The sequence below is a fragment of the Pseudorca crassidens genome, chromosome 16, assembly GCF_039906515.1.
Source record: "Pseudorca crassidens isolate mPseCra1 chromosome 16, mPseCra1.hap1, whole genome shotgun sequence".
NCBI lineage: Eukaryota > Metazoa > Chordata > Mammalia > Artiodactyla > Delphinidae > Pseudorca > Pseudorca crassidens.
In genome coordinates this window covers 52,981,904-52,994,584 of record NC_090311.1, presented here as the reverse complement: position 1 = coordinate 52,994,584, position 12,681 = coordinate 52,981,904, and positions in this window count along the sequence as shown.

The following is a 12,681-nucleotide window of genomic DNA, read 5'->3' as shown; positions in this document are numbered from 1 at the left end:
ATAGGTCAAATTGAGGTCATTAAGGTTGGCGTAACCCAACATGACTGGTGTCCTTAGAAGAAGAGAAAATATGGACACAGACATGTACATACAGAGGGAAGATGATATGACCCAGGGAGAAGATGGCCATCCATAAGCCAAGGAGAAAGGCCCGGCGCACATCTGTCTTCACGCCTTAGAAGAAACTGACCCTGCCAACACCTTGATCCTGGACTTCTAGCCTCCAGAACTGTGGGCAAATGAATTTCTGTTGTTTAAGCTACCCAGTTTGTGGTACTTTGTTAGGGCAGCCCTAGCAAACTCATACAGTGTCCATAAATATTTAAATAAGCTAAGTCAAGGATGGTTCCGCCAGTCTTGAGGGAAGAGAAAACTATCTTTAATATGTCACGGAGAATTTCAGGGTGTGTGTGTGTGTGTGTGTGTGTGTGTGTGTGTGTGTGTGTGTGTGTGTGTGTGTGTGTGTGTGTGTGTGTGTGTGTGTATACAGGTATTACAATAAAAGAATATGAACCTAGCTTCTCACAGTCCAGGATATCGGTAGTGTGGTCAGAATTATGGAGCTATCAAGCATTAAAATCTTGAGATTTTATAAGACTCCGGTTATAGTGGTTACCTCTCTTCTAGGCATAAAGAAGGTGACAACTAGAGTGTGGTTACAGAGCTTTTATGGTAAACAAGGATAGTGTGAGGTAATAGCAAAAAGCTAATTTCCTAAGTTATCCTCAATTTTTTGGTAGTTCCATTTTGATCATCTTATCCTCCAGGTTTCTGACATGTTGATTTATAATCAGGACACCAGCAGCTTTCCTTTAATATTGTCACTAAGTGAATACGCAGCAGTTAGAAGTAAAATATTTGGAGAGTTGAGTATCAGTGCTCTCTTTAAAGATGACTATAAACTGACATATATAACTCTAAGGAATTTCCTATAATTTTCTAGTATAAGGTAGTGTAGGAAGGGAAAAAATCTTTTCCCTTTTCTACCCTTCTAGGTTCTTGGCTGGGCTCTTCAACAAGAGACAATTTAACAACAGGAAAACAAATAGAAGCTTATTAACAAACATGTATACCTCATATATACATGGGAGAAACCCAAAGGGTAGCTAGAGCTTGGGCATCTTAGCAAAGGAACAATAAATTTTTAGAGACAAAGGAAAAGGAACTTCCCACTAATTCACCATTCACTATGTGCATTCACTATTTGCAAATTAGTGGGAAGGCAAATATATAGGAAATTTACGGTAGACAAAGGCTCGTTAGTAAAGTTTGTTATCTAGATTCCTCTGGTGCCATCTCCAGGCTCATTAGGGTCTAAAGGTGCCTCTGATGACTAACTTTTGTTTTTCCTGGTAAATAGGAGAGGATGGACACTTTTATAAATTTATATCCTTCTTTCAGGCAAATAGAGGGATGGCAGAGAGCTTTTCTTATACTAGCTTCTTAATTGCTTTCAGCTCAAAATAATCATTATGTCAAAGTGGCATATTTGTGAGTGGCAAATTCTGCTATCCTTCAGAAATACCTCTGGAAATGAAGTAGTAAGAAAGTCCATATGAAATTCACAGGTTTTGAGCCAAGGGGAGTGTTAATTTTTTTAGTCCAATAACTTTGAACCAGAGGTGCACATCATAATCATCTATGAATTGTTTAAAGTCAAATATACCTGAATGCTCCAAGTTTGATGGACCCGGGATGAGCCTTGAGCATTTAAAGTTACAAAAATTGTCCCAATTCCGATGCTCACTGCTGATGAAGGACCAGGACAACTTCCTCATTTACAGGCCTCTGCAATAACCTAGGGCTCTTGGGCTGCTACAGGCTTGGAGGCAGTCCTGAGATCCAGCCAAACTCCTTTCTGCTACATCATCTGAGTGTTCATCTGTGAATTTCCTGTCCTTACTCTCCCCATTACCACAACTTTCCCCTAGATTTAAATTTGACTTTGGAAAAGAAAAGATGAGGAAATCACAAATAAAAGCTCAGCAATCAGAACAAAAGAAAAAAACCCACAAAACCATTTGCCTCCCCCTCATCTTTGTTACTCCCTGGTGGGAGTGATTTCTATTTCAACATCAGTCTGGCTGGGAAGCCCCCTAATTAAATAGTTAGCTTCATCAGCTGCAAGCTTTGAGGTAACAGTGAGAGCAATATATGACAGAATGTGACTCCAAAAAAGTAGTAGTAGCTAATGTATCATAATCAGAGGCAGAATTTCAAGTGCACATCACTGGGAATACACTGAGTTAGTATATTACTACCGGAATTGCTAACAGTACTAACCAGAACACTGGACCTTATAAGATTATCTTTTTCATAATCTAGCCCTTCTCTTCCTTGAAGACTTGACTAAATTACTTAGCTTTCTTGTTCTTTCCCCTTCCCTTGTGTTAAATACTAGTCATAGCAAACATATACATGGCATCATGTATCTGTTTATAGGTTGTTTTGAAACATACAGCTTAGGTCTTATGTATATAATTGAAATGTTTGTATCTAGATTTCCTGAAGAAAGACCATGTTTGCTTCTTTATTTTCACTGCTTAGCCGTGATTAGTAAAAGACTTTCCAATTACCTCAGAGACTGGATGGTCCAATCTAGTGAAAAGAACATTTCCCTGGGAACCTAAAGACTTCGATTTGAGTTTCAGCCTGCATGCAAGGGTAAGGCATGGTTATTTAAACCTATCTGCCTCCCAAATGCAATAAAGCGCTTATAAGCTTTGATTCATGAGTCATTGGGAGAATAAAATAAAACACGCAAAAGTGCTTTGAGGATTACAGAGTGTTGTGAATGTATAATGCCTTTCTGGTGCAGGTCTGTGGACTCATTGCTTTGTTCATTAAAAATGACACAATTGGGACTTCCCTGGTGCTGCAGTGGTTGAGAATCCACCTGCCAATGCAGGGGACGTGGGTTCAATCCCTGGTCTGGGAAGATCCCACATGCCGCGGAGTGACTAAGCCCGTGCGCCACAACTACTGAGCCTGCACTCTAGAGCCCGCGTGCCACAGCTACTGAAGCGCGTGCACTCAGAGACTGTGCTCTGCAACAAGAGAAGCCACCGCAATGAGAAGCCCACGCACCGCAACGAAGAGTAGCCCCCGCTCGCCGCACACAACTAGAGAGAGCCGGCGCGCAGCAACAAAGACCCAATGCAGCCAAAAAAAGAAAAAAAGACAGTTCTAAAAGGCAATTTTCACATTTCAATTAGTCTTTTTAAAATATATTATAGTATTAAGGTAATTTTCTAGGTTCGGAACTGCTGCCTCTTCTATAGAAAATAATGGAAACTAAAAAACTGAAAATTTAAGGTAAATGTAATTAGATTTAATTCTTTGCTAATACCTTTGGTTCTGTTCTTTTGTACTACTGGGGAAATTGTCTATCTATTAGTTATGCAATCTTTCATGTTTATGAAACAATTAACACTTCTCTAGAGCCATTTAGAAAATGTTATGGTATCTTTTCTTTGTTCATATTGTATAGGTCTCAGCCTATTTTTGGTAATGGTCCTGCTAGAAATGCCTGAGGCACTTGCTCTGCCATATTACTTGGAGGAGCCCCATAGACATTTCCCCCACTGGAGCCAATGTTGTGGCTAGGCTGGCCTTTGTGGTTCTTATTATGATTACAGGGCGCACTTCAGCAAAAAGCCATCAGGGAACTTTGAGGAACAAGATCTATTATTCACAAGTTCTGGAGGGTACACAGCATGCCCAAGGGTCACACAGCAAGGTAGCTTTGGGGGTGGGGATGGGGGTATGACCTGGGGCTTTACCTTTATTAGGGTCCAATGGTTGGGTTTCTTGGAGTTTCACAGGATCACACATTATGGGCTAATTTGAAGCATAAGAGTGGGAATCAGAACACAGACTAGAGGAAGTCACTCGAGCTGTCAGTTAGTTAGGTCACCCAGGGGAATTTCATGGGTAAGAGTGGCCTAGTTCCTTACCTGGTTGTTTTGTTAGTACTGTGTCATACAGCTGGCAATGTATTTAGTTAAGATGGGTGTGTTTTGAAATGATAATCGGCAAAGAAAAGCTTAATGTCAACCACTTACATTTCAGTTCAAATAAACAAGGAGGCAGAAAGAGATGTGGAACCATAAGGAGCGATGGCTTACTCATCATCAATGGAACCATATTTATCTACGCTTTCCCCTAATTTCCTAATTTATCATGTTCCCACAGTAGGAGGGATCATTCCTTCAAAACTGATTGAAACATTGTCTGTTTCCATAGAGACAGGTTTGAAATTGATTACAAAAAGAAAAGTGATCGATAAGTATGCCCTTTTTATGTATGTTCTTTTATTTGACTGTAATATGTAAGGTCTTAGAAACACAGATATATTATTCATTTGTTCATTAATTTTTAAAGCAGAAATTTTATCCTGATTATGAGTTATATAAACGGTGTAAAAATATTAGGCAATAAAGAAATTTATAAAGGTGTTAGTGAAATCATCCATAATTCTGCTCACAAGAGCTAACACCATTTGGTGTTTCCTTTCAGACTTTCTTTTTCCTTCCTATGTGTTTCCTTAGAAAAATAAGTGTGTGTATGTTTTACAATGAGCAGGATATTTTACATGCTGTTTTGTAAGGTATTATTTTCATTTGACACTATACATTAGATATGTTTCCAAGTAAATGTGTTTGTACATCATTTTTCATGATTTTAGTTTATTTTCTCTAATGGACTGATCATAATTTAATTTTCCAAACACTTTTATTGGGCACTTAAGTCGTTTCCAATTTTTTCATTATTATGAAACAATGTTAAACAATGCTGAGCTTTGAGCACTGTTATCCACAAAAGAGGCATAAGATAGCCTACTGCCCAGGCTTTCTGTAGGGGAGTATATAAAATAATGTTTGAGTAAACCACGATAATATATATTCAGAAATGATTTTTTGTGTTATCTAGATTTTCAGATGTGTTATATGGGTGTGGACTGTATAAATTTATACTTTAAAATCTTCTTTACATCTGAATACATGTCATTTCTCTTTCCAAATACTTGCGGTCTCTCCTGATTACATCTGTCTGAGGTCACTAGGTCATTCATTCAACAAACATGCATAGATGATTTTTCCAGTGTCAGGCACAGTGCTAAAGGCTAGAGATACAACAGTTAACAAGGCAGACATAGACTGTTCTCTAATGGAGTGTACATTCTTATGGTAGACACAGATTTTTAAAGAGCAGAAAACAAGCAAAGATAACAAATTCTGATGTGTTATGAAGGAAATTAATAAGGTTTTGATAATTAAAATAATAGGGAGTAGCATCAAATGAAGTGTCAAGTACTTTCTGAAGAGGTGATATTCAAACAGTGACATTAAAAAAAACCTGAAAAAGAAAAGAAAAAAATAAGAAATTGTAGTAAGATTAGAACTTTTGGGAAGGATGGGAGACAGGTGGAGACAATGTCAGAGCCTTAGGATGGGTTATATAATACAGGGTCCACAAACTACAGCAAGGACCTTGGTTTTTACCAAAGTGCAGCTGGAAGGCACAGATATTACTGACACCTCTTTTATTTTTCCTCCTTATGCTTTCAGTTGAAAGTTTCACTTATATTACTTTTCCCTTTATAATGAGGCAAAACAGTCATAAAACATTTTCTTTTTTGATATACCTCACCTAAACACTACATTTATCCATTGTGATACCTACTTTTTAATGTTGGTAAAACATTAGCTAAATAAGAAGAATGCCTTACATTTTGTAAACTGAGAAAAGTAGGCCTTTGACTTTTTGTCAGTTACTGCGAGACATGAGTTCAAATCTCCACATACAGGTGTACATTTTTCTATTTCTCCTTTTGGTTCTATCAACTTTTGCTTAATACATTTTGATACTGTTATTAGTTGCATACAAATGTAAGATTGTGTATCTTTCTGTTGAATCGATTCTTTTGTAATAGTGATATATCCTTTTTACTTGAGTACTACTGTTGCCTTAGATTCTTCTTTGCCTGCTATTGATATAGCTAGAGCAGCCTTCTTTTGGTTTGTCTTTCCATGGTATGTCTTTTTCTTATTTACCTATTTTATGCTTTGAAAACATTCATCTCCGCTTCCTAAAAACAGACACATAGTTTGCCATTTGTTTTTTCAACTTCTATATTCTAATTTACTGTGTTCAATCTCATCAATAATTTTCTTTATGGCCTCTGGGTTCTATTGCTATATTCTGCTTAGAAAGACTGACTCTACTTACACTTTATAAATTTATTCCCCCTTTTTGTTCAAGTATTTTTATAGTTGTGTGCTTTGTGCTTAAGTTTTTGTTCCATTGGAAATATTCTGCTGTGTAAAGACTGAGATAGTAATGTAATGTTTTGGGGGGTGGGTACTGCTGATCAGCTAGTTCTGATGTATACATAGTAAGGGTTTAGAACAATGTTAGCTGAATCTAAACTTTTATGATATCATTCAGATAAATTTATATACTTCTTTTTTCATTCTATCTATCAATGATAGGTGAATATGAGTTAGATTATTTCAAAACTTTTATAATTACATTGCAGCCAAAAAACATATTGCTGTGATTTGTGTCAAAGCATGTTCAGCCTATGCTTTCCTCTAGGATTTTTATGGTATCCAGTCTTTCATTTAGATCTTTAATCCATTTTGAGTTTTTTTCATATATGATATTAGAGAATGTTCTAATTTTATTCTTTTACATGTAGCTGTCCAGTTTTCCCAGCATCACTTATTGAAGAGACTGTCTTTTCTCTATAGTATATTCTTGCCTCCTTTGTTATAGATTAATTGACCATGAGTGCAAGGGTTTATTTCTGGGCTCTCTATTCTGTTCCATTGATCTATGTGTCTGGTTCTGTGTCAGTACCATACTGTTTTGATTACTGTAGCTTTGTAGTATAGTCTGAAGTCAGGGACAATGATCCTTCCAGCTCTGTTCTTTCTCAAGATTGTTTTGACTATTTGGAGTCTTTTGTGTTTACACATAAATTTTAAAATTATTTGTTCTAGTTCTGTGAAAAATGCCATTGGTATTTTGATAGGGATTGCATGGAATCTGTAGATTGCCTTGGGTAGTATGGTCATTTTAAGAATATTGATTCTTTCAATCCAAGAACACAGATATCTTTCCATCTTTGAAGTCTCCGAGTTGAAGTTTGAAATCCAGGACACATTTTCTCCCTTCTCCTAACTTCAAGTGTTTCTTAATATAATCTGTGTTTTATTTCCACACAATTATAACATAACTGCTCTTGACCTATATATCTTTAAAGAAGAATGTTTAGACCATATTCTTCAGCTTTACAACCGCATTTATAAGACTTAAAATTATTTCTGCTTTTAAGTGGTTTGAGTTCACTTCAGAATCATTTCTGTGACTTCCCTGTGACTTATCTGATTATTTCAATCTTTCTCTGATGATCAGAGTATGTATTCAAGAATTTCTTTCTTTTATGCCATGGGAATACCTGCTATGCTTTTTGAGTCCTTGAATATGTGAGAAAATTATTTTTCTAATAATTTCCAATAATGCATTAAAAAGAGTTGCTTTTATAGCAAATTAATAAGAGTTTGAAGGATTTTTCAACTGCTGATTCCAAGTATAATATCACCTATTTTTTTAGTTTTTAATTTAAAACACTTTTTTCATCTAGATCACATTAAACTTTTATCTAACATTTAGGTCTTCTGGACTCATTCATCATGAACAGATGTGAAACCTATAAATACATATATAGTTATAACTATAGTTGCAACTCTTGGCTACTTTGTTTCCAGTTGTTATTTTATAGAGCTACGTATTTGCATAAACATACATATGGTTTGAAGATGGTTGACCAGTAGACTCCATTTGTTATTGCACATATTTATCAGTGAAATTCTAAGCATTTACCTCAAAAAATTAAATACTTATTTAACAATTTTATGTCTATAGTACTATTAATGCACATATTAAATATTAAAAAAGTTCAAATTCTTTCCAAACAGTTTTAGAAAAATAAGTACACACAGATGAGTTTTTCTTTCTGGCTCCAAAGATGATGTCTGCACTCTGGTTTTCTGACTTGGTCATCAGTAGTCTGTAAGCAAGAATCATTCCTGACCCGTTCACCACTGTAATCCCACTGCCTTGCACAGTATCTAGAATTTTTTTAGATGCTCAGTAGATGTTACAGAATGATCATTTGGACTAAGAATGACTCATACATATACTAAGTTTATAAATGCTGAGGCAGGTATCTGGAGGAAGAAATTCATTTGCTAAAGTCACACAACCTTCATTCCAGACCAGTACAACTGCAGTGCAGTTTTCTTTCTTGCATTCCAAAGTGCAGAATGATGCTCTGCAGTCCAAAGTTCCATGGCTTCCTTGTGGGAGTTGTCACAGGAGTTGAGAAGGTGAGAGGAAGGAAAAGGGGGATATGATTCAATATCCCCAGACTAATTTAACTCAGCTTAAATTTATGTTTTTTTAAATAAATTAAAAACAAATGATAAACACAGGAAAACAAACCAAGATATAGCTTAAAAGTCACATCCCTGCACAATGCTGTCTTCTTTATAAGGTACCTATTATTATCTTTAACTGAATTTACATATGCATATGACAATCATTTCCTTTTTTCTTCTAGCAATAACTAGGTCTCTTAATGTGAGAATAGTATATACAATCATACTATAGAAGGACACATTTAAATTTTTGTTAAGATAATGAATTAATCATATTGGATACTTTTATAGGTATTAAATGACTATGATTCATTTTTATATTATTATTAATTGATATTTTTAGCTTTTATCTTAAAAATATCATGAGGATTGTAAAACCCCACAGCCTGGAATGAAGAGTTGAGACAGGACAATCTATTTCCAGGTAAAAATTTTAGCTGCCTTATCTATCTTGGAGCACAGCATGGCTATGATAAATGAGGTCAATTTTGATACTGTATAATTATTGAAGTGTCCACAAGATGGCAGACCCAGAGTCTCAGATGATTTATTCACTAGCACATGGCAAATATGCCTGCTAAGCCTTATTTTACAACACTGATTAGCCAAGTTGATTGCAACAATTAAAATTAACATGCTTTTTAAAAAAACTTTCTCCTTTCTGTCTATATTAGAATACATATCACAGTGAAGCCTTTAAGACAACAGTCAGGCTCATACCATACTATATTGGTTACTAAAGAATAATTAAAGCACTGTGTTTAACTTTTCCTAATTATTTCAAAATGAATCACCTTCCTTTATATGCATAACTCATAAATAGAGTTATGGTGTAACAATATTGCTTCTCACAAAATGCATAAGGAAGCCATTCTTTTTAGAATTGTCTTATCTATAGTGTTGTGAATGAAATATCTCCTCTTTTCACAGAATGCCACATAGTTCATGAATTAATAGATGTTTAAGCCCTATAGAAAAGTTGAAAGAACAGTTTGATGAACACCTAGGTGAATCCTCACCTCGATTTCTGTCATTAATATTGTCATGCTTTTTATTTGTATATACATGAATATATTATTTATATGTATATATCTATTATTCTTTATGTTTTTACATATTATTTTTTTATGCTTTATATATATACATATAAAGCACACACAAAGTTGCTTTTTGTTGAGCAATTTCAGCATGATGTAAACATCATGACATTTCACCCCTAAATACTGCACAATAATCTCCTAAAAATAGGAATGTACTTCTACCAAAGCAAAATGTCATTACCACTCCTAAGAAAAATAACTTTAGTTCATTAGTATCTAACGTACATTTTATGTTCAAACTTCCCCAACTGTCCTAAGAACATTTTATAGACAGGATCCACAGAAGATTATGTACTGTACTTATTCATTTTATTTAAAAAAAATCTTATTTAATCTGGTCCTTCCTCCACCTTTTAGTGTTTCATGACATTGAATTCCAGAAATGTGGTAGCACGTTGCACATTCTGTGTATGTCTGGCTGTTTCTTTGTGATTAGGTTTGAGTAAAACATTTTTTGCAAATGTTACACAGGATGTTATATATTTCTTTGTGCAATATATTAAAAGATAAATAATGTCAGATTGTTCTATAATCAGTGATACTAAATCTAATCACGTTGAAAAATGGTGACTTATAGAACACTCCATTATAAAACTGCGTTTTCTCGAGACCTTCAAGGTAGCTTTCTGCATCTAATTTGTTTCTGGTTTTATGTTTATCTTAGTTAAGTATTTAGAGTTTATTACGATTGGTAGATTTGTTTACTAATTTGGTTGCTCTCTTCCTCCTTTTTTATATATATATATAGATATATATAATATTTTCCTTTTTCTCTTTTTCTGAATGTGTACATGTATGCTTCTTTGTGTGATTTTTATCTGCAGAGCTTTGCTTTAACCATTTGTCCTAGGGTTCTTTCTGTCCTTTTTTTTCTTTTTAGTATAGTTTTTAGTGCTTGTTATCATTGGTGGATTTGTTTTTTGGTTTGGTTGCTCTCTTCTTTCTTTTTTTCTTATCTTTTATTATCACTTTTAAATTTAAAAAATTTTTAATAATTAATTTTTACTTTTTATTTTAATAACTTTATTTTATTTATTTATTCTTTCTCTCTTTTTTTCTCCCTTTCCTTCTGAGCTGTGTGGCTGACAGGGTCTTGGTGCACCAGCCAGGTGTCAGGCCTGTGCCTCTAAGGCAGGAGTGCTGAGTTCAGGACATTGGTCCACCAGAGGCCTCCCAGCTCAACGTAATATCAAATGGCAAAAGCTCTCCCAAAGATCCCAAACACAACACTAAGACCCAGTTCCAATCAATGACCAGCAAGCTACACTGTTGGACGCCCTATGCCAAACAACTAGCAAGACAGGAACACAGCCCTACCCATTAACAGAGAGGCTGCCTAAGATCATAATAAGGTCACAAACACCCCAAAACACACCACCGGAAGTGTACCTGCCCACCACAAAGAAAAGATTCAGCCTCGTCCACCAAAACACAGGCACTAGTCCCCTCCACCAGGAAGTCTACACAACCCACTGAACCAACCTTAGCCACTGGGGGCAGACACCAAAAATAAAACAGGAGCTACGAACCTGCAGCCTGTGAAAAGGTGATCCCAAACACAGCAAGTTAAGCAAAATGAGAAGACAGAGAAATATGCAGTAGATGAAGGAGCAAGATAAAAACCCACCAGACCAAACAAATGAAAAAGCAATAGGCAGTCTACATGAAAAAGAATTCAGGGAAATGACAGTAAAGATGATCTAAAATCTTGGAAACAGAATGGAGAAAATAAAAGAAACATTTAACAAGGACCTAGAAGAACTAAAGAGCAAGCAAACAATGATGAGCAACACAATAAATGAAATTAAAAATTCTCTAGAAGGAATCAATAGCATAATAACAGAGGCAGAAGAACAGATAAATGATCTGGAAGATAAAATAGTGGAAATAACTACCGCAGTGCAGAATAAAGAAAAAAGAATGCAAACAAATGAGGACAGTCTTAGAGACCTCTACAGCAACATTAAACGCACTAACATGTGAATTATAGGGGTCCCAGAAGAAGAGAAGAAGAACTGAGAATATATTTGAAGAGATTATAGTTGAAAACTTCCCTAATATGAGAAAGGAAATAGTTAATCAAGTCCAGGAAGCACAGACAGTCCCAAACAGGATAAATCCAAGGAGAAACACACCAAGACACGTATTAATCAAACTATCAAAAATTAAATACAAAGAAAAAATATTAAAAGCAGCAAGGGAAAAGCAACAAATAACATAGAAGGGAATCTCCATAAGGTTAACAGCTGATCTTTAAGCAGAAACTCTGCAAGCCAGAAGGGACTGGCAGGACATATTTAATGCGATGAAAGGGAATACCCTACAACCAAGATTACTCTACCCAGCAGGGACCTCATTCAAATTCGACAGAGAAATTAAAACCTTTACAGACGAGCAAAAGCTAAGAGAATTCAGCACCACTAAACCAGCTTTACAACAAATGCTAAAAGAACTTCTCTAGGCAGGAAACACAAGAGAAGGAAAAGACCTACAATAACAAACCCAAAACAATTAAGAAAATGGTAATAGGAGCATACATATTGATAACTACCTTAAATGTAAATGGGTTAAATGCTCCAACCAAAACACATAGACTGGATGAATGGATACAAAAACAAGACACATATATATACTGTCTACAAGACACCCACTTCAGACCTAGGGACACATGCAGACTGAAAGTGAGGGGATGGAAAAATATATTCCATGCAAATGGAAACCAAAAGAAAGCTGGAGTAGCAATTCTCATATCAGACAAAATAGACTTTAAAATAAAGACTATTAAAAGAGACAAAGAAGGACACTACATAATGATCAAGGGATCGATCTAAGAAGAAGATATAACATTGTAAATATTTATGCACCCAACATAGGAGCACCTCAATACATAAGGCAAATACTAACAGCCATAAAAGGGGAAATCGACAGTAACACATTCATAGTAGGGGACTTTAACACCCCACTTTCACCAATGGACAGATCATCCAAAATGAAAATAAATAAGGAAACACAAGCTTTAAATGATACATTAAACAAGATGGACTTAATTGATATTTATAGGACATTCCATCCAAAAACAACAGAATACACTTTCTTCTCAAGTGCTCATGGAACATTCTCCAGGGTAGATCATA